General features: G+C 39.3%; 1 protein-coding gene across 6 annotated transcripts in view; it reads right to left on the bottom strand.

The window, feature by feature from the left end:
- Camsap2 (calmodulin regulated spectrin associated protein family member 2) overlaps positions 1-19,488 on the bottom strand; it is a 79,701-nt gene that overhangs the window by 42,068 nt on the left and 18,145 nt on the right. The window lies entirely within an intron of this gene.

A 19,488-nucleotide genomic window follows, 5' to 3' on the forward strand; every position in this document is an offset into this window, starting at 1 on the left:
GTTATAGACATTAAAATGATTGGGCCTAGAGAGATGGCTCAGCTGTTAAGAGTACTTGCTCCTATGCAGACGACCTGAGTTCAAGTCCCAGCACCCATGTCAGGTGGCTCACAACTGTTTGTAACTCCAGCTCCAAAGGCTCTGACACACTTTACTGCCTTTTAATGCACACACATTAAAAAAAGAAATCATTTTAGTACTTTACATCAAAAGGGAAATAGAAATGTCCCAATATAAATGAAATATAAATGTCCCACAATGAGTAATTTCAGATAGATTTGACTACTTTACAATATGTGAAATGTATATAATAAAACTAGTAAAAAATAAAACATGCAATAATGTTCTCTTTATATTAATGTCATATATATGAAACAGGAAATGAAAGCAATGAATAAAAGTTTAACTTAGAAAATGGCTTGTATACAGTACAAAAAGGTACATTTTAAACCTACAGTTTTCATCAAGAGTTGGGATAGTAAACACTGAGTATAATTACTGAAGTCGTTTTAAAACAGCTCAATTCTATGACAAAAGGAACCAGGAACCCATGTTTCAATATTTTTCATGTTTTCACTTTATGAGATAGAGGTAAGTTATAAATCATATATAACAACGTGTGTGTGTGTGTGTGTGTGTGTGTGTGTGTGTAACAAACCTAGAAAAAAAGATCAACACTGAAATAACCTACTCTCAGGTAAAACATAATTTCCTATCTAAACACATTGACATCAGAGTGATACAACAGCGCTGTTTGATGCCAGGTGCCGTTCAACCTCTTACTGTCAACTGTTCCTATTGTTCTCACTATATAAAGTCTTCAGTATGTAATATTCTCAGGATTTGCAATAAACTCATTTAATAGAACAACCTTTGAGTTAAACAGTACTATATCTATTTTACAGAAGAAAAACTATGCAACTGATTTGAAGTTACACAGCAGCCAGGAAAAATAGGCAAAACAATCACACGCCATCTTGCAGACTTAGTGCCAACCTACATTCTGACTCCTAGGAGAAGCAGCATTGCCTACTGAGGCCACTAGGTGGCAGAGCGAAATACGGTATTTAGAAGCAAGAGCAAAAGTACTGGTTATGAAAAACAAAAATAGGAGAGCTCCTCAAACATCTTAATAAAAGGGAAGAAGATGCTGGGCTCCAAGAACTTTGATTTTGGTGAAGCTGAAGTATAATCCTAAGCCCAAGAGTATGCTACATATCTCTATTACAAGGAATCTATTTTTGTTATCTTCACCTAGTAGAGCCTAGGCAAAAATAAGCTATGTGTGGGAAATACAGGATAGAAATATTAAAGAAGTGAGCTTTGGGACTGGAGAGATAGTTCAGTGGGAAGAACTCTTGCTGTTTTGAATCCACAGCACCCACATAAAAAGTTAGACAAGTCCACATATCCAGAAACCATCATGCGGAGGGCAGAGACAGGCAGGTCCTGTATGGAACAGCTGGCTTCCAGCTCCGTGAAAGACCTTGTCTCTAGGGAATAAGGTAGAGTGTGTTCTCTTCTGGTTTCCAGAAAACGCACTCATTTGTACAGACATACTCAGCTGCACTATACATGTACACAACACATACCTTTTTAAAAGCAGAAATGAGAGTGTCAAAGTGTTGTGCCTCACAAAGAAAGAAATGCAATGGCCACATTGCTTTTATGGTCTTTGCAATGGAGTCAGATACATAACTAAGAGAAAATGTCCTAATATCAGCACTGTCTCAGCCCCAGATAGTGGCTACAATAGCTACCATACCCAAGTCCTCTTTAAGGACAGAGGAGGAAGCTAATACTTCAACTACAAACAGGAAGCACTTGAGCCATTTTCCCGAAATGGTACGATTTTTTAAGAGTTAATCCCAATTAGTAATTATTTCACATATCCTACAGGTTTGCCATTTGGATTTTATTTAACTTCAAATGGTAAATGAAAAATATTTAATGTGGCTATTCTGGATGGACATATGAAGAAATAGCTTATCAGCAGCCAAATTAATTCAGTATATAGTTTAAAAACATCATTTTTAAGTGTGGCCAATATCATCAAAGGATCTTCAAATTTCTGGTCTTAAACCTTAGATTAACTAAATGACCTCGGGCAAGTCCCTAATGCTGATATGCTTCACTACCCTAAATGCAAAACCAGGCAGTGTTAGCAGCGTAACCCAGTTTGTACACCAGTAATAATGACTTGCTGAGCAAGGAGGTACATACCTGTAAAGTACATACCAAGTACACAGGTGGGAAGAGCAATGCAGGTTCAAAGCTAGACTGAGCAACACAGAACCCTAACTCAAAAGCCAAGGGATTCAGCATACAACACTTGCTTAGTATGTAGGAGGAAGGCCCTGGATACAATCTCCAGGATTGAAAACCAAGTAAATAAAGACTAGCATTTGTAGTGGTTTGAACAAAAATGGTCCCCATAAGCCCACAGGGAGTGTCACTATTAGGAGGTGTGGCCTTAATAAAGGAAGCATGTCACTGGGGGTGGGTGTTGAGGTTTCAGATGCTCAAGCCAGGCCCAGTGTCACTCTCTCTCCCTGCTGCCTGCTGATCCAGATATAGAACTCTCAGCTCCTTCTCCAGTACCAAGTCTGCCTGTGTACCGCCATGCTTTCTGCCATAGCGATAACGGACTAAACATCTGAACTGTAAGCCAGCCCCAAGTAAATGTTTTCCTTTTTAAGAGTTGCCATGGTCATGGTGACTCTTCAGAGCAAAAGAAACCCTAACTATGACAGTGTTAGAACACATTTTTTTAAAAGACCATATGCCATGATCAGCTGTTTTAAATGAGGAATACAATGGTTTAACGTATGCAAACCAATAAGCAACACTACATAAATAGACTCAGGAGCAGAAATTACAGTCATTTCAACAGCCCTTTATGCTAACAATGAAACTAAGATGGAAGGGTCATACTTCCACTTAATAAGGGTTATAAGATAACAAAGTGACAGCAACATCATAATTAGGGAAACCTCAAAGCATGTTCCCTAAAATAAGCAATGAACAAAGAGCATCCCCTCTTAGAATTCTTCTGTAACACAGTTATTGAAAGCTTAGCTAAAGCAGTGTGTCAAGAAAAACTGTAAGAAATAATAAGAGGGATACATTAGAAAAGAAAGAAGCCAAACAATCCTATATGCAGATGGTGTATAAGCCTATACTTAAGACTCTAAAGACTCCATCCAAAGGTTCTGAGCTCTGAAAAACACAGTAATGGAACAGCACACAAAAACCAACATACAAGCTTCTGTAGCTTTTCTCTCTACCAATAATCAAGTCAGTCAAACTACCCCATTCACAATAATCCCACAAAAAAACCCTCACAATCAACCAAAGATATTAAATACCTCTACAACAAAACCAAACCCAGAGACTATGAAGACCATGTGCAGGGCTCTAGAAAACAGCTGACCATGTGCTCACAGAATTAACACCATGACTAGCTTATTAGTAAAAGCAATCTTCACGTGCAATAAAATCCTCTTCAAAATCTTCAAAGCAGTCTTCACAAAAATAGGAAAAAAAATGTCAAACTCAAAAATGCCAGAATGATCCAAGCAATGATGAGCAGCAGAGAGCAATAACCCAAGTATCACAGTACCTGACTTCAGATGATACTACAGAGCCTTGTAATAACACAAAGCCAGACATCCAGGCTGGCAGAGTACCACAGAAAGCCCAGAAGCAAACCCATACACGTATGGCCACCTGATTCTTGATAATGATGCTGAAAGGTAAGGAACAAGACAGCCTTTTCAGTGCTGCTGGTTTAATTGGTAAAATTAGATGTCCATATTCATGTGTAGAAGACTGAAACTAATCAACTGAAAATACAAAGACCTTAGTGTTGTCCTGAAACACTGAAACTAGGGAAAACACCTCAAGATCAAGTCATAAGTGATGGCTTTCAGAATATGACTCCAAAAGCTCAGGAAAAAAAGGCAGGAATTCACAGATAGGAGTGTATCAAATTAAAAAGCTTCTGTACAGCAAAGGAAACAATTACCCAGGTGAAGAGAGCACACAGAATGGGAGGTCTTTGCTAGACACTCATCTGGCAGACAATTAATAAACAGAATATAACAAGCACCTCAAAAACATAAATATCAAAGGAGGAAATAATCCACTCAACAATAGACTAATGAACTGGACACTTTTAAAATAAATAAGTATGAATAGCACATAAATACATGAAAATGTGTCCAGCATCTTTAGCCATTAGGGAAATGCAAATCAGAGGAACGGCAAGGGTCCATCTCACCCAGTTCCAATAATTAACATCAAAAACTAACAAGTATCAGCAAGGCTGCTGAGGGGTGGTGTGTTGAAGGAAGGGAACTTGTTGGTATAATGTTCTTTTAAAATGTATATGCCTTACCCTTGTTAATTCAAATGCTGATTTCTCCCCCTCTACACGGATATTGCCTTGTGATACTCACTATAAGCATCCTGTCTCAACTCTTGTGTAAACAGGACACAATAAAGCAACTAGATACAATGTTGTGCAATGGGAGGAGCCAGAGTACAGGAAAGAGGGGAGGAGCCAGAAGGCAGGGATGAGTGGGAGGAGAAGGAGGAGGAGAGAGCAAGGAGAGCAGAGCTGGAGGGGAGAGCTTGGAGGATGTGGAGCATGAACCAGACCTAAGATTTCACAAAAAGCAAGTAAAATGTGGGAAATCCAAATGTTAGGAAACTGAGGGCTTGGAGGTTTAGGAGGGAGTAAATACTGCCCAGCACTGTGTTCTAGGTTAACTGAAAACCCAGTCTCTGTGTGGTGATTTGGTTATACAGCTGTTTAAGATTAGCAGCAAGCTCTACTAGAAGATAAACCAATAGTAAATATTAATAACCGCTTACAACAGGAACTCTTTAGACCAAGTTGGTGGGAATGTAAACTAGTTCAGACACTATAAAAATTTAGCGTGGAGGTATCCCAGTTACTATTCTGTTACTGTGAAGAGACACCATGATCAAGGCAACTGATAACAGAGAGCATTTAATTGGGGGCTTGCTTATAGTTTCAGAGGGTGAGCTCGTGACTATTACAGAAGGGGAGTGTCATAGCAGACAGGCAGTCATGGCACTGGAGCAGTAGCTGAGCGCTTACATCCTGATCCACAGGGCAAGAGAAAAAGAAGAGTGAGACCCGGCTTGGCATAGGCTTTGAAACATTAAAGTCCACCCCAGTGGCACACTTCCTTCAACAAGACCACACCTCCAATTTTTTCCCAAACAGTCCAAGCATTCAAACATGAGCCTATGGGGACCATTCTCACACAAACCACCTCAGAAGTATCCTCAACAAATGAAAACTAAAACCCACACCACTTTTGGGCATACCAAAAAGAGTCAAAGTCCCCTCCCTATGGAGGTCTTTCACACCTATTATTACTGTGGCCCTACTCACAATAGTCATGTTACAGATTTGGCCTATAGGGTCTAACAGTAAATAAAAATGTACACACACGCACACACACACGCACACACACACGCACACACACACACACACACATTTTACTCAGACATAAAGAATGAAACTGTCATTTTAAAAAGAAAAAGCAGCAGCATAGATCATCATGTTAAGTGAAATGAGCCAGCATCACAGACAAATGTCACATGTTTTATTCTATATGTGGATATAGGGGATTAAAAACTTGAAACATTAAATACAAGGGGAACCATTTGATTGCAGATGGGTGAGAATGAGTAGAGGAAGATGGGCAAAGTACACTATATGCAGGTATGAGACTGTCAATGAAGATCCATTACTTTGTACAATTCATCTATGCTAATTTTATCTTTAAAATTAGCTAGAGTTATCTTTATTATCTTTAAAATTAGTTAGAGTTTACAAAAGGTTTAAGAATAAATATGAATTTTAAACTGTAAGTTCTCAAGGAAAAGAGTCACATTCCTGCTGAAGATTTTACAAGGCTGACTGACAAATTTAAATTATGAAGAGTCAGAATGTTACAAATCTGGAGTCAAATTATTTTGGACTGTCATTTGCTTCTTTCCTAACCATTTCTTATCCCTTATTGGAGAAAATAACCTTGTACTTATACATGAAACCTTTTGAGGTGTATTAATAGACCACTAGCTTCAACCAACTTAAAAGCTGAGAATATGCTTAGCCACCATCTAAAACTTGAGTTTCCCCCATTTTGCTATAAACTGTCTACCTACTATACATGGTAAATGCTGTGATATGACTTCTTTTTTGTTTTATAGCAATAAATTTCATGAAACTGTTTCCACAATAAAACATGTTAGTTATGACAACCTAAATCTATGTTTTTAGGCCTTAGTCATTCATATTTGGTTCAGAATAAATATTTATCCCCTTATTTGAGATGACACCATTGTTTTCCTTTGACAGGATGGATGGATGATGGATGGATGCCAGTAGATTGTGAAGGAGAGAGGATCTCATGCCAGATTACAAGAGTGGTCACTCCCAAATAAACTTATTTTTTTAAACATTAAGCTTTTTTTCAATGTATGTTATTTAGGATGACTCAGAAGACATTTGAATCATTTCTAAGTAAGCTAAAACACTGAAACATTAAGTGGCGAAGTATACTTAGGTGTACACTTGCCAAGTATGCTTGGCTTCTAAAACTGTGAAAAGACAAGCTTAGGGTCTACAAATAAAATACTATACTTTTATAGTACCTTGGGCATGTACACTCTAGTGTTTAATTAAAGCCAAGCACCTTTCTATTGAAAGGGTTACACTAACTTTGTAACCTGTATGTCTTCTAAAGCCTATAGCTTTGAGTTTTAGGTTCAGGTTAAGCTAAAGCCTCTTAGTACCTTTCCAGAGAATGGAGGAATGTGACCCTATCTGTGAGGACAGATATAAAAAAAGGCAAGCAAGCAATGACCTTCACTCAGCAAAAAAAAAAAAAAAAAAAAAAAAAAAAAGGACCAGACCCTTGTCTTTGAGATAGCATTTCTTAGCAATGAACCCAGACTTCTTCTGAGTAGCTTTTGACCTCCAGCCAAAAGTCCGAAGCCCCTAATCTTCAAGGATGAGCTAACTAACCACCCCCACCTTAAATTGCAGCTGCATCCACACTTGGCAGGACCGGCCAAGCTTGAGCACCTAAGACTAACCAATTATCTTACTTTATAGCTTCCTCATCCAATCCTAAATTGCCAAGACTGCAACTTCAAATCTCCCGCAATTTTTCTTTTAAAAACCTAAAGGTCTTTGTCTCCGGGTGCCACTCTTTGCTGACCGGCAGGGGTGACCCCGTTGTACAATGGTTAATAAACCTCTTGCTTTTGCAACGAGTCTTGGTCTGGGGGAGTTTCTGGGAAGGGCGCGATCTTTAACTCCTGAGCTGTGAGACCCCAGGTCTTACACTATCAGGTTGGAAACTCAGGTGTGTCTACGGCTATGTAGTTTCTCATAGAGAAGCTATCATAATGAAAGGATTGCAATGAGCCTAGGAAAACAAACATTTATGGTTTGCTCAAGTAAATTCTTGTGTCTTATGTTATCTTTAATAGGTTTTGTTATTTTTTTTTTAATCTTGAAAACCTTCCTTTTTTTCTTGAATTTATTTGTTTTTCATCTTTTTGTTTGGTTTATAAGACAGGTCTTGCTTGTATCCGAACCTAGGGTATTCCTGCCTTTGTCTCCTGAACAATAGGATTACAGGCTTGTGCCACCAATACAGTCTTTCAATGATCTCTGATTAAATGAATGACTATTGTGTTAGTTTACCATTACTGGAACAAACATCCAAGACAATCAACTTATAAGGACAAAGGTTTACATTTTTGTAGCTTCGAAGGCTTCCATCCACCTCCAGGCATGTGGCAGTGGCAGCAAGTCATAGCAGAAGTTGTGACAGAACACACTCACGGCAGGACAGTCAGAGAGAAGAGGAGGTCACGGGTTTTACTATTCCTCGGAAGGACATGCTCCCAACGACCTGAAAATTCCTCAACAGTGTCACCTTGGGGATCACTTTTAATATATGGACCTCTAGGGGCCTTTTTATGCCCAAACCATTCACAATTATTTTTTCCACAAAGATCTACAAAGCTGCTTTGATAAGGTGCTCTAAAACTGTTGGACAATTTTAGCTAACTTTCTTAGTTTTAGAGTTGTGAAATGTCTTCTTCAATACACACATTATTTAAACTAATTCTTTCAGGACCTCATACAATTTATTTTGATCATATTTACCCCCAACTCCTCCCTGATACAGCCTCACCTCCTACATACAATCCCTTTGTGTGCTCTTAAAATTTCCTCTTTTTAATCATCCTGAATGAAGTAAGCCAGAAGCAGAAAGACACATAATAGTATATACTCAGGTATAAGTAGGTATAGGACAAGCAAATCTATAGTCCTAAAAAAGCTAAACAAACAAGGAGGACCCTAGGGAAAATGCTTAATCCTCATTCAGAAGGGCAAACAGGATAGACATCGGAAGTAGGAGAAGACAAGGAACAGGACAGGAGCCTTCCACAGAGGACCTCTGAAAGATTCTACCCACTAGGGTAGCGAAGGAGATACTGAAACTCATAGCCAAACTTGCGGCACAGTGCTGGAAACCTTGTGGAAGAAGAGGGAGATAGAAACTGGAGAGATGACTCAAGAGCACTGGTCTGCTCTTCCAGAGGTCCTGAGTTCAATTCCCAGCACCCACATGGTGGCTCACAACCATCTATAATGAGATCTGGTGCCCTCTTCTGGTGTACACATGTAGGCAGAGTACTGTATAAATAATAAATAAATTGAAAGGAAGGAAGGGAGGAAGAAGGGAGGGAGAGAGAAAGCCTGTCACAAAGAAAGAGAGAGAGACAGACAGACAGCCCTGGAGGGACAGGAATTCCACAAGGAGAACAACAGAGCCAAAAAACCCTGGGCCCAGGGAGTCCTGCAGAGACTGATGCTCCAACCAAGGACCATCCATGGAGAGGACCTAGACCCCCTGTTCAGAGGAAGCGCATAGGCTGCTCAGTATCCAAGTGGGTTCCCTAGTAAGGGGTACAGGGGCTGTCTCTGACATGAACTCAGTGGCTGGTTCTTTGAGCACCCCCCTGGGGGGTGCAGCCTTGCCAGGCCACTTAGGAAGATGATGCAGCCAGCCCTGATGAGACCTGATAGGCTAGGGTCAGACAGGAGGGTAGGTCCTCCCCTACCAGGGGACTAGGGAAAGGGCACAGGGGGAGAAGAGGGAGGGTGGGTGAGACTGGGAGATGAGGGAGGGGGGGTGCAGTGGGGATACAAAGTGAATGAAACCGAAATAAATAAGTTTTAAATTTCTCCTTTTAATTTAATAACAGGATGACAATGTGCTATCCATATGCTTCTAGGTGTGAATTGAGCCTTTCTGACCTAGAACTAACCCATTTCATCTATAGATATGCACTGGGTAACATGCTCTCAAGTCATACTGTAGACTTTTCATTCATGCGGATGTGTCAAAGATTACATGAAAACTTCAAAAGTTTGATGGTACTAGTGTGAGGCTGTCAATCACAATTGGTAAATTAAAATGTTGTATACCATGAAAATAACTGAATATTCTTGTCAGAATTTATTCAAGGTCAATCCTTTGTTACCCATAGTTTTTCCTGCTGAATGCACTTTTACAATCAAATTCATGGGAAGGACTATATAAAATACTCACAAAGACTTACTTCACAACCAGTGGCTACTGTGAACAAGTATCCAACGTACCTCAAGGAATCCTTTAGTCCACCTGGCAACTAGCAATCTCCTTAACAGTCTGTCCAATCTGTAAAGACATCTCTCTGAGTCCCACACAGGCAGAACACTAGAAGACAAACTGTTCTAGATTACATGGTGCTAACTAAGAAAATACCCTGTCCCAATTAATACTTCAAACTGCATCTCAGTAAATTTCTATAGGGAAGTGAAACCCAACTGCAAAAAAAAAAAAAAAAGATAGGCTACACAGATGCCTAGTTGCCCTTACACAGATTCTATTGTGCAAGTTGCTTTGTTATGCTCATACTAGTCTTTTTCTTTTAAACATTAGTTTCCTTTAAAAGTTTGTTCCTGTTCCTTGAAGTAAAACTCCTAACCAAACAATGCTGGCCCAGCCTTTGGAGGTATTAGTGAATGTCTACGGAAAAAGAAAACCACTGAACCACAACAGTGCAGTCCAGGCAAACCTAATCTGAAAACTACTGTTTTAACCCCTCTTGTTTCCTAAGTGTGATTAACAGGGGCTTTGCCATTGGCATCTACTCACCAAGTGTTTCCCTGAATGTGGGGCCATACTAGACCATTTCAGCACCAAGGCTCAATCAAAACTTAACTGTAGAATGATTGATCAGTGATGCTTTCACTAGTGTGAGGCTGTCAATCACAATTGGTAAATTAAAATGTTGTATACATGTTGAAGAGAAAGTCTTCACCAAAAGAAGGAAAGGTGAAAGTTGTTAGAATCATAATGGTGTAATTTCTGTCAAGCCCTCATAAAAGAAAACAAGTGAAAGCAATGAAGGAGGAAAGAAGGAAAGGATAAGCTTGAGAGATCTCACACACATGCTGACCCACAAAGGGACACTGCTACCCCTCCCTCCCCCTCCACATACTGAATGAATGAATGAATGAATGAATGAATGAATGAATGGAATGGAATCAAACACACATGTACTTGTACAAGCACGAGTGTATATGTATGGAGAGGGCCTAATATATCCAGATGAGGTAATACTTAAAAGTGTTAATATTTGAAAAACAGTTCATTCACATTATTAACAAGATAAATGAGGAAAGCCATGTGATTATCTCAACAAAAGGAAAAATACTTGAAAAAAACAACATCTACTTATGATTCAGCACATATAAACTTCTTAGCAAACTACAAAAAGAAAGGACATCTTCAAAAATCCTACAGACAGCATTATTCTTTGTTGGTTTTTCTCTAGCGTATGGGTGGGGTCTAGCTGTGTGCCTACGTGAAAAGCTGGTTCTAAAGTAGATATGGAAATGGAAGGATCAGAATAACAATTCTGACAGAGGATAACAAAGGTGAATAGTTTGCGTCACAGACTGCAAGACTTGGGATAAAATGATACAGGTTAGTACTGGCCTGGGCTAGGGCTTGGTCTCTCCAAAATATAAAAAAATAAAGTGCGGATCCTAGTCTATTAGATCTCATCAGGAGTGGCTGCCTTGTCATCTTCTGTGGCCTGGTATTGTATCCTTCCTTTCTTCCTTTTTCTTTCTTTTTTTTTTTTTTTTGCTTCCTACCAGGATTCTTTCATTATTATTATTTTTCCTCTTGCCTAGCTACCAGAGGCTGAGACTTCCAACACTATGATAAAAAGAATTGGTGAGAGTAAAAAAAGAAAGAAAAAAAAAGTGCAGCACACAGGAATGGCTAGCAGAGCCTAGGAAGAATGTGGGGAAGGGAAAATGGAGAGATCTGTTGGGTACAAAGATTCATGTGGTTGAACTGGGTTTAACAGTGGAAGAGTGATGGTTCCCAACAACCACCTCAGGCCTCCACATGCTCATGCATCCTCTTATACACACGCACCCACACATGTGCCCACACGAATACAGCTGTGAACACATACATACATACACATTACACATACACAATCAAAAAAAGGTGGGGGAGCCAGTAAAGGATATGTTAGCTCTTCTAACATAAAGGAAAGATGAGTATCTGGAGCAACAAGTATACAATTATTCTGAGCCTATCATTATGCATTGCATTTATATATCAAAATGACATGCTTGCCCAAGAAATATGTACAGGTAGTATGTGCCAATTCAGAACAATTTTTTCAAATGTGAACACTTGATTTCTCATCACAAAGTGTCAAATGAAATATATACCTCAAAGTAATCTAAAAAGTTCTCAAGGAATATTTTTATAGGTTTACAATTAATTTGGTTGTATGTTTGCAGCTATGATAGAAGCTTATCACAAAGTAAATAAAATATAAAGATTCTCCTTAGACTTGATTTTAATCATGTAATAAATTTCCCAAGGAAATATTATCAATTAATACTTTAAGGAATTAATGGAGTTTCCAATGAGCCAATCAGACCTTAAAACAGGAAAAATTAATCATCAACACCACGAAACAGGGGCTTTATTAGAAGATCATGAAGGGAGATTTAACAAATCAAGGCTTATGTGGAGCATGTGTTTTCAAATATCCTAGCCACCGTGAGCTGAGCAAGTTTATGTTTAGGACAGCTTATGCACAGCAGCTCAGGCCTGTCCAGCACAGCTCAGCTAACTGCTGCTACCTGTGCTCACAATGGAAAATGGTGGCCATGTTCTCTCCCTGCACAAGATGACATGCCTAATGCATTTTAACCAGTCACATATGTTGTATGTCTAAATGTTTGTTTTATAGTTTTCCAAATTTGAAAGTTTTCCAAGAATACCTGCTTCTAAGCCAAAAATTGTGCCTCAAACCTCAAAATCTAAGTTACAAAAGTACACTGAAATATATTTTATTATATAAAAATAGCTATCAGCAAAAGCTTCAGTGAACCTGTAAAGGGCTCTGAGACGAATTTTGTCAGCTAATTTATTCTAGCTGGCCATATATGAAAACCTGGCTGTCAGAGAAGCTGGGATGACACTCAAATACCGCTGTGACTATCCCCTAATTACCTAGCATGTAGTGAGGCTTGTCTCCCAAGAGCTCTGTGTGAAAAAGAGGACAGAAAGGTCATGATATCCAGACTTCATAAGCTACAGAGATAGTGAGCAGCTTTATAACAAAAAGGAGCTGTAACGGTTTCAATGAAAATGGCCCCCACAGGTACATAGGGAGTGATATTACTTTAAAGGATTAGGAGATGTGGCCTAGTTGGAGTAGGTGCGGCCTTGTTAGAGGAAGTGTGTCACTGGGCGTGGGCTTTGAGGTTTCAAAAGCCCAAGCCAGGCCCAATGTCTTTCTCTTCCTGCTGCCTGCTGATCCAGATGCAGACCTCTCAGCTACTTCTCCAGCACCACGTCTGTCTGCACACTGCCATGCTTCCTGCCATGACAACAACGGTCTAAACCTCTAAACTTGTAACCTAATCCACTTAAATGTTTTCCTTTGTAAGAGTTGCCATGGTTATGGTGCTTCTTCACAAGAATAGAAACCCTAACTAGACAGGAGCTATAATCCTATAACTCAGTGAAACAGACTTTTGAGTTCTGATCCCAAGCCCTGCAGAGCACAGCAAGTAATTCATATATATATACATATATGTGTGTGTGTATGTATACACATATTTTAAGTTATATGACCTTGCAAAATGTATTTAATTCTTACAAACTCACTAATATGTCAAATGCTCGTTAGTTTTGCATCTCTTTTCTAGGCACTGAGAATATGGTGATAATCGTGACCCACAGGCCCTGTCTTCATAAAAGTGATTCTAGGTAAAAGCAATTTGGGGTTAACTCTGCTGGGTAGAACAACTGTAAAATATCATTTCTTCTTAAGGAACTTCAGTTTGGCTTTATTCTATGGGAATAATCTGAAATCTACTAGGTATCTTACCTTTCTAACAAAATTTCATCTATGGGAAACATGCATGCATGTGGTGCACAGTTATACATGGAGGAAAAACACCATACACATAAAATAACAAAATAAGTTTTAAAAGTAAAATGCCGGCCGCAGTAACAAGATCTGTAATTTCAGCCCCAGGGGAGCAGAGACATGTCAACTCCTGGGCACCTGCTGGCCAGCCAGCCTAGATTCAGTGACTGATTCCCTCTCTAAACAGAAAGAACATCTTAATGTTGTGTTCTGGCTTCCACATGAGGCCAAAGGAGTCATGAACACACACAGACACACACACAGACACACACACACAGACACAGACACACAGACACACACACACACACACACACACACATACTGGGAGAAAGACTAAGAATAAAGATGATCTCAACCCTGAGGGGTCCAGAATGGTACAACTAAGGGGCTCTTTCCCCCATAACTTCTTATTATTAACTACCAACTACCTAATTAAAGGTGAAAATACTGGCTGATTTTTTTTTTCCTGGTCCTATCCCTGTTTGTAAATTGTCTTCTTTTTTTCCCCAACTATGAGAAGTCAAAAATTCACCTTCATCCCACAGACCTTAAGAAAGGCCCCTTGTAGGCTCAGAATGCAGTGAATCTCCTGCTAGCTAGGTTCAGGCCTCAGTACTGCACAAAACAACACCCACTCCAGCCAAAGCAGCTCTCTAGCTCCCAGTACCTTCTGTAGTTCAGGCCCCAGCAGTTTCAATCTCCCTAGTGCCATTTCCTCTACAGTATCACCAAAGTGACTTTCTGAAACACAAATATGACCATACCCTCTATGGGATTAAGACATCTATTCTGTGTGATTTCCCCTCAATTTCAGAGCACCACATTTGTCACAGCAAAAAAGGTCATTTGGGCCCTGTTTCCATCTATCCTGAGGTATCACCTCCTGTCATCTTTCAGTTTAGACCTTATGCTAAAGCTACAAATAAACGCTGCCTTATTTTCCCACATACATTATCAACATCACACCCTTCATTTCCCTATCTAGTAAATTCCTTTACACCTTTCAAAACTTGGCCCAAGTGTTGGCAGGTTCAGTGGGTGAAGTGCCTCCCATGCACTTCCCAGAACCTACATAATAAAGGTGGAAGGAGAAAAGCATCTCCACAAAGTTGTCTTCTGACCTCCACAAGTATTCATTCTCATATCCCTTTTCCCCCCTGCTCTCCATCATACACAAACACACACAAATAATAAAAAAACAAAAACAACTTGGCCCAAAGGTAGAACTGGGTTTAGTGCCTTTATAAACTTAAAACACTTACATCAAGTGTTATATCAGTTGGAATATCCCTCTAGCCCCAACAATGTATTTATTTTAAAACAAAAGCATATATAATATGCTACCTGGAAAAACAGAATTCAAATTAGGTACACAATGAATAAAAAAAACAGAAAACTGAGATCTAGTATAAAGGGGGAAAAACAGCTGGAGAGACGACTCAGTAGTTAAGAGCACTGACTTTGCTCTTGCAGAGGACCTGAGTTTGATTCTCAGCAGGCGCATGGTGGCTCAACAACCCTCTATAATTCTGGTTTCAGGAAGACTGAGGTTCTCTTCTGGCCTCCATGGGCTTCTGCAACCATACACTATATACAAGCTCACACAATACACAGAAAAATCAAGTCATAAACAAAAACGTTTAACAATAAAATTACAAAGACAAGTTCTACTCTTACATTTGAAAGGTATTTTTTATTAAACCTTGTCAAGAAACTAAGGTCTCACCACTTCACCTACTATTGTAATACTGTATTTACATAATCCTCCTTTAAAACGGAATTTTTAAAACAAAGCAGTTTTTTTTCTTTTTCCAAACTCTATACAAATAAGTTGGTAGCATCATGGAAATCCGTAAGAATAGTTGACAAATGGGAGAATAAATAAAAGAGCAGGGAAGGAGAAAGGAATAAAACAATAATGAAAGCAAAGATGACAACACAGAGTTCTGGCAGCACTCCATGTCTACTCAGCCTACCTCCCAATCCCTACTATTACCTCAGCAAAGATAAAAATCCAGTTAGTTATTAAGAACAGAATTTATAGTTAAGGCAGAGACCCTGCCTTCACCACAGTCCTCTCCTCACCAGGAGAACACAGTGGTCAGGGGCTAAGTTACATGAGCTTGGTTGGGTGTGGGAAGCACAAGCACACTGCGCGGTACACACTAACAAACAACAGTACATACTAGACAAACAATCAAACAAAAGATCTACCAGGCAGTCTGGGAAGAAAACAGACGAAGATGTGCGAAATCAGAAAGACCTAAGGACAGGTCCACAATATTCTAACTTGACATAAAGCCACTCATAAAGTACCTTACAAAGTATTATACGGGCAGCGGGGAACACACATGCACAACAAAACAGAGACAGACTTGAGAGACAGACTCTTGAGTATTATGACAATTTATTCTGTGACCTTGTCACGCAGAAGAAAAGTAAAAAGTCCTAAGTTTCAGCTCCTGTCTCTTCCATCTGACCTTGTAGCACATTTATGCTTGTACGTCGTCACATTTTAATTTGTCATATACAACAGTATGCAAACGTGGGTCAAACAATTCTATCAATTAAGTCACCACATTCACCCCTTCCTCCCATCCTGTTAGTCAATCTATCCTACCCTGCTTTTCCTAGGACTAGCAGAGATCATCCTTTTACTTAGTTCCCAGTGTTTACTGTTCAAACTGATGGTTCAAAGCACACGGTTCCTCCCATCTGACTGAGGCCCTTGGCCCAGTGTTTTCCTCTCTAAACTCTCAAGCTTATTAGTCAAGTAAAGCTGTCCTCTCAGTGGTTGGTGCAGAACATGAAACATAATAAAAACAAAACAAACACCTCTTTACAGTTAGAAACACTCTTTTGGAGGGTAAACTATCTCCACTGTCTTTCTGAAGTTGTTCTATCTCTGCCTTGGGGATATAATAAAGCAGTGTACAATACTGCCAGGCAGTGGTTTATATCTGTAATTCCAGAATTCAGAAGGTTGAGGCAGGAGGATTGCCGTGAGTTTAAGATCAGTTTGGGCCAGCTTGGGCTATGTCGCAAGACTCTGCCTACCCTTCCATCAAAAACATTCTAAATAAATATTAACAAGTAAATTAAAAAAGTGTCCTTTATAGTAATATTGGTAACTCAGAAGAGAATATCTAAGGCCTTATTTACCCAGGGACATATCATCCCACTTAATTACCACTAAGTAAACAGAATAAGCTACTTCTTTTTTCATGTTTAAGGAATTTCAACATAAAATCTGGGGGGCTGAGAATGTAGCTTGGTTGGGAGAATGTTTGCCTAACATGCAGGAAGACCTAGATTTGATGCCCACTGCTGACTAGCCAGGCGTGGTGTACACATCTGTGAGCCAGCACTTTAGAGGTATATGCAGAAGGATAAGTTTAAGGCCAGCTATGGAAACATGTTTCTTCAAAACACAGTAAGATGAAAAAGTGAAAAGAAATGAAATACTTTGCTTTACACAATGTTTATTCCCCCCAAAATCTGATAAAATAAACCTTGTTATGCAAGTCATATCCAAAAATCAATCCCATCCCATTATACACATAGGCACATTTACTTAGAGTTTTATGGACATCAATGTGGTGCTCCTATCCCCTCCAGGTCTTTCTATCTCCCCTTTCTTTCATAAGATTTCCTGCACTCTGCTCAAAATTTGGCTATGAGCCTCAGCATCTGCTTTGATATACTGCTGGGCAGAGTCTTTCAGAGGCCCTTTGTGGTAGGCTCCTGTCCTGTTCCCTGTTTTCTCCCTCTTCCGATGTCCATCCCATTTGCCTTTCTGAATGAGGATTGATCATCATATTTAAAAGTTTCTTAACCAAAAATTACTAGTAAAATCTTCTCATATAGGCTTTTAAAAGAGTAACATAATATTATAATAGCAATAATTTTAAAAAGTTACAATTGAAAACCTATTCTGACAAAAACTGAAAGTACATAATAAAAATACAGGTCAGCAAATATGATTCTTCAAAGGGTAAGGTTAATATAGTCTAGTCCGAAGTTTTAACAGCCAACAGTTAGAAGTCAAAGCCAGAAAAACAAGAGTACTGTATGTTATTTAGTTTTTAAATATTAAACATTCAGAATTTGTCAGCAGCCCTTTGAGGGTGAAAGAAACTTAAGTAATACAAATAACTGTCTCCCAAGCTCTTTATTCTAGCTTGGTCCTCCAAGTACCTTCATATGGCATCTTCACACAGTCTATACACATAGAAAAACTGTACAAAGTAAGTTAGGTCTGTTTTTTTGTTAAGAAGGATTTAAGACAGTCAACCCATGGTAAGAACATCTGGGTTATCCAACATACATACCTACCTGTATCTCAAAGAGGAGTTCCTAAACAAATGCTGTTTCAGGGTCAGCAGTGTGTTGTTTCCTAACTCTCTACTTGGCCTTCAAACTTCCAATCACTTAGAAGTGGATGCTGCTGCCATCTGAATCAACTAAGAGAGTAAATCCTGAAGAGCTGAATGTGGCATATCCAGAAGTAGAATATAATTGTCCCTAGAGCTAGTGGATGGTTGACAGATGATATGCACACATGTGCACACATCAGAGAACGTAAGCATATGTGAATCTGAAGGCATCAGTGAGAACCGAAAATCTCTTCTACAGAAAAGATCAATGTTCTCAGCTCTGCTTAATCATTTATCATAAATTATTCAGCTGAGAAATTATTCAGTTCCTTAGAAGTATTAAAGTGAGCTTTTTAAAGATAACAGAAAATATAAAGTGTGACATCACTTTTATTAGCACTTCTATTAGACTTGGTGACTGTGACTCTTTAGGTTTATGATACACCCTTCTACACCGCATCCCAAGACTCATGAAAAATTAATTTTTAATTTTATTCTCATGAAAAATAATTTAAGCATGCAAAACCGCTTTCCTGTACTTAGCATTTTTTGTGTATATGGGTGTGTACATTTGTGTGCACATACAGAGGCCAAAGGATATGCTGCGTATTTTGCTCTACCATTTTCTACCTTATTCTTTCAAAGTCTCCACTGAACCTGGAGCAAGGCTGGTAGCCAGCAAGCCCCAGAGACCTGTATCTATACCCCTCGATGCTGAGGTTACAGGGTTATATGATCACATACGGCTTGTTTTATGTCAGTGCTGAGGATCTGAACTTAGGTCCTCACAATGGTGTAACAAATGCTCTTACACCCACTGAGCCATTTTGCAAGACCTGCTTTAGTAACATTCTTGATGACACCTGTATTTTGTGAAATTTACCCAAAGCATACAGTGAGCTTTAAAATATTTGGATTTATGTCTTCAGACTATGAGTCCTTGCAAATGTATCCCAGGCCCACTTAGAAACCTTCTACACATATTTTCTACAGAAATAAGTTAATGGTTGTTAAGTAACCTAAAGTATCTAGTGCATAAGAATATACCATGACTGAAGCATGTAAGTGAATACTTACATTTGTGATTTTTTTCCATTTTCCCATCACATTTTTAAATGTTATGTTTGTGTATTCCTACGTATATATACATAGGTGTAGGTACAGAAGCGAAGCCAAAGGCAGGTATCAGGTGTCCACAGTCTCACCCTCTGCCTTTGAGGCAGGGCCTCTCACTAAACTTGGAACTCTAATTGTTTTGGCGAGGCTAGCGACTCAGTAAGCAAGAGCAACCCTCTCATCTCTGTGCTCTTAGAGGATAGGCCAAAGGCCTGAGGACTATGCCTCTAACATGGCTGCTGGGGTCAAATTCTGGCTCTCATGCTTGCACAAAGCAAGTACTCACATGTTTTGAGCTACTTTCTCCAGCACCCTACATACTATTTTTATGTGGCTCTGGAATGAAACCCAGCAGGGTCTTTCAGGTGCCAGACAAACATTGTGTTTTTGTGCTACAGGCCCCCTACAGATA

The sequence above is a fragment of the Meriones unguiculatus genome, chromosome 11 (assembly GCF_030254825.1).
Source record: "Meriones unguiculatus strain TT.TT164.6M chromosome 11, Bangor_MerUng_6.1, whole genome shotgun sequence".
In the NCBI taxonomy this organism is placed as follows: domain Eukaryota; kingdom Metazoa; phylum Chordata; class Mammalia; order Rodentia; family Muridae; genus Meriones; species Meriones unguiculatus.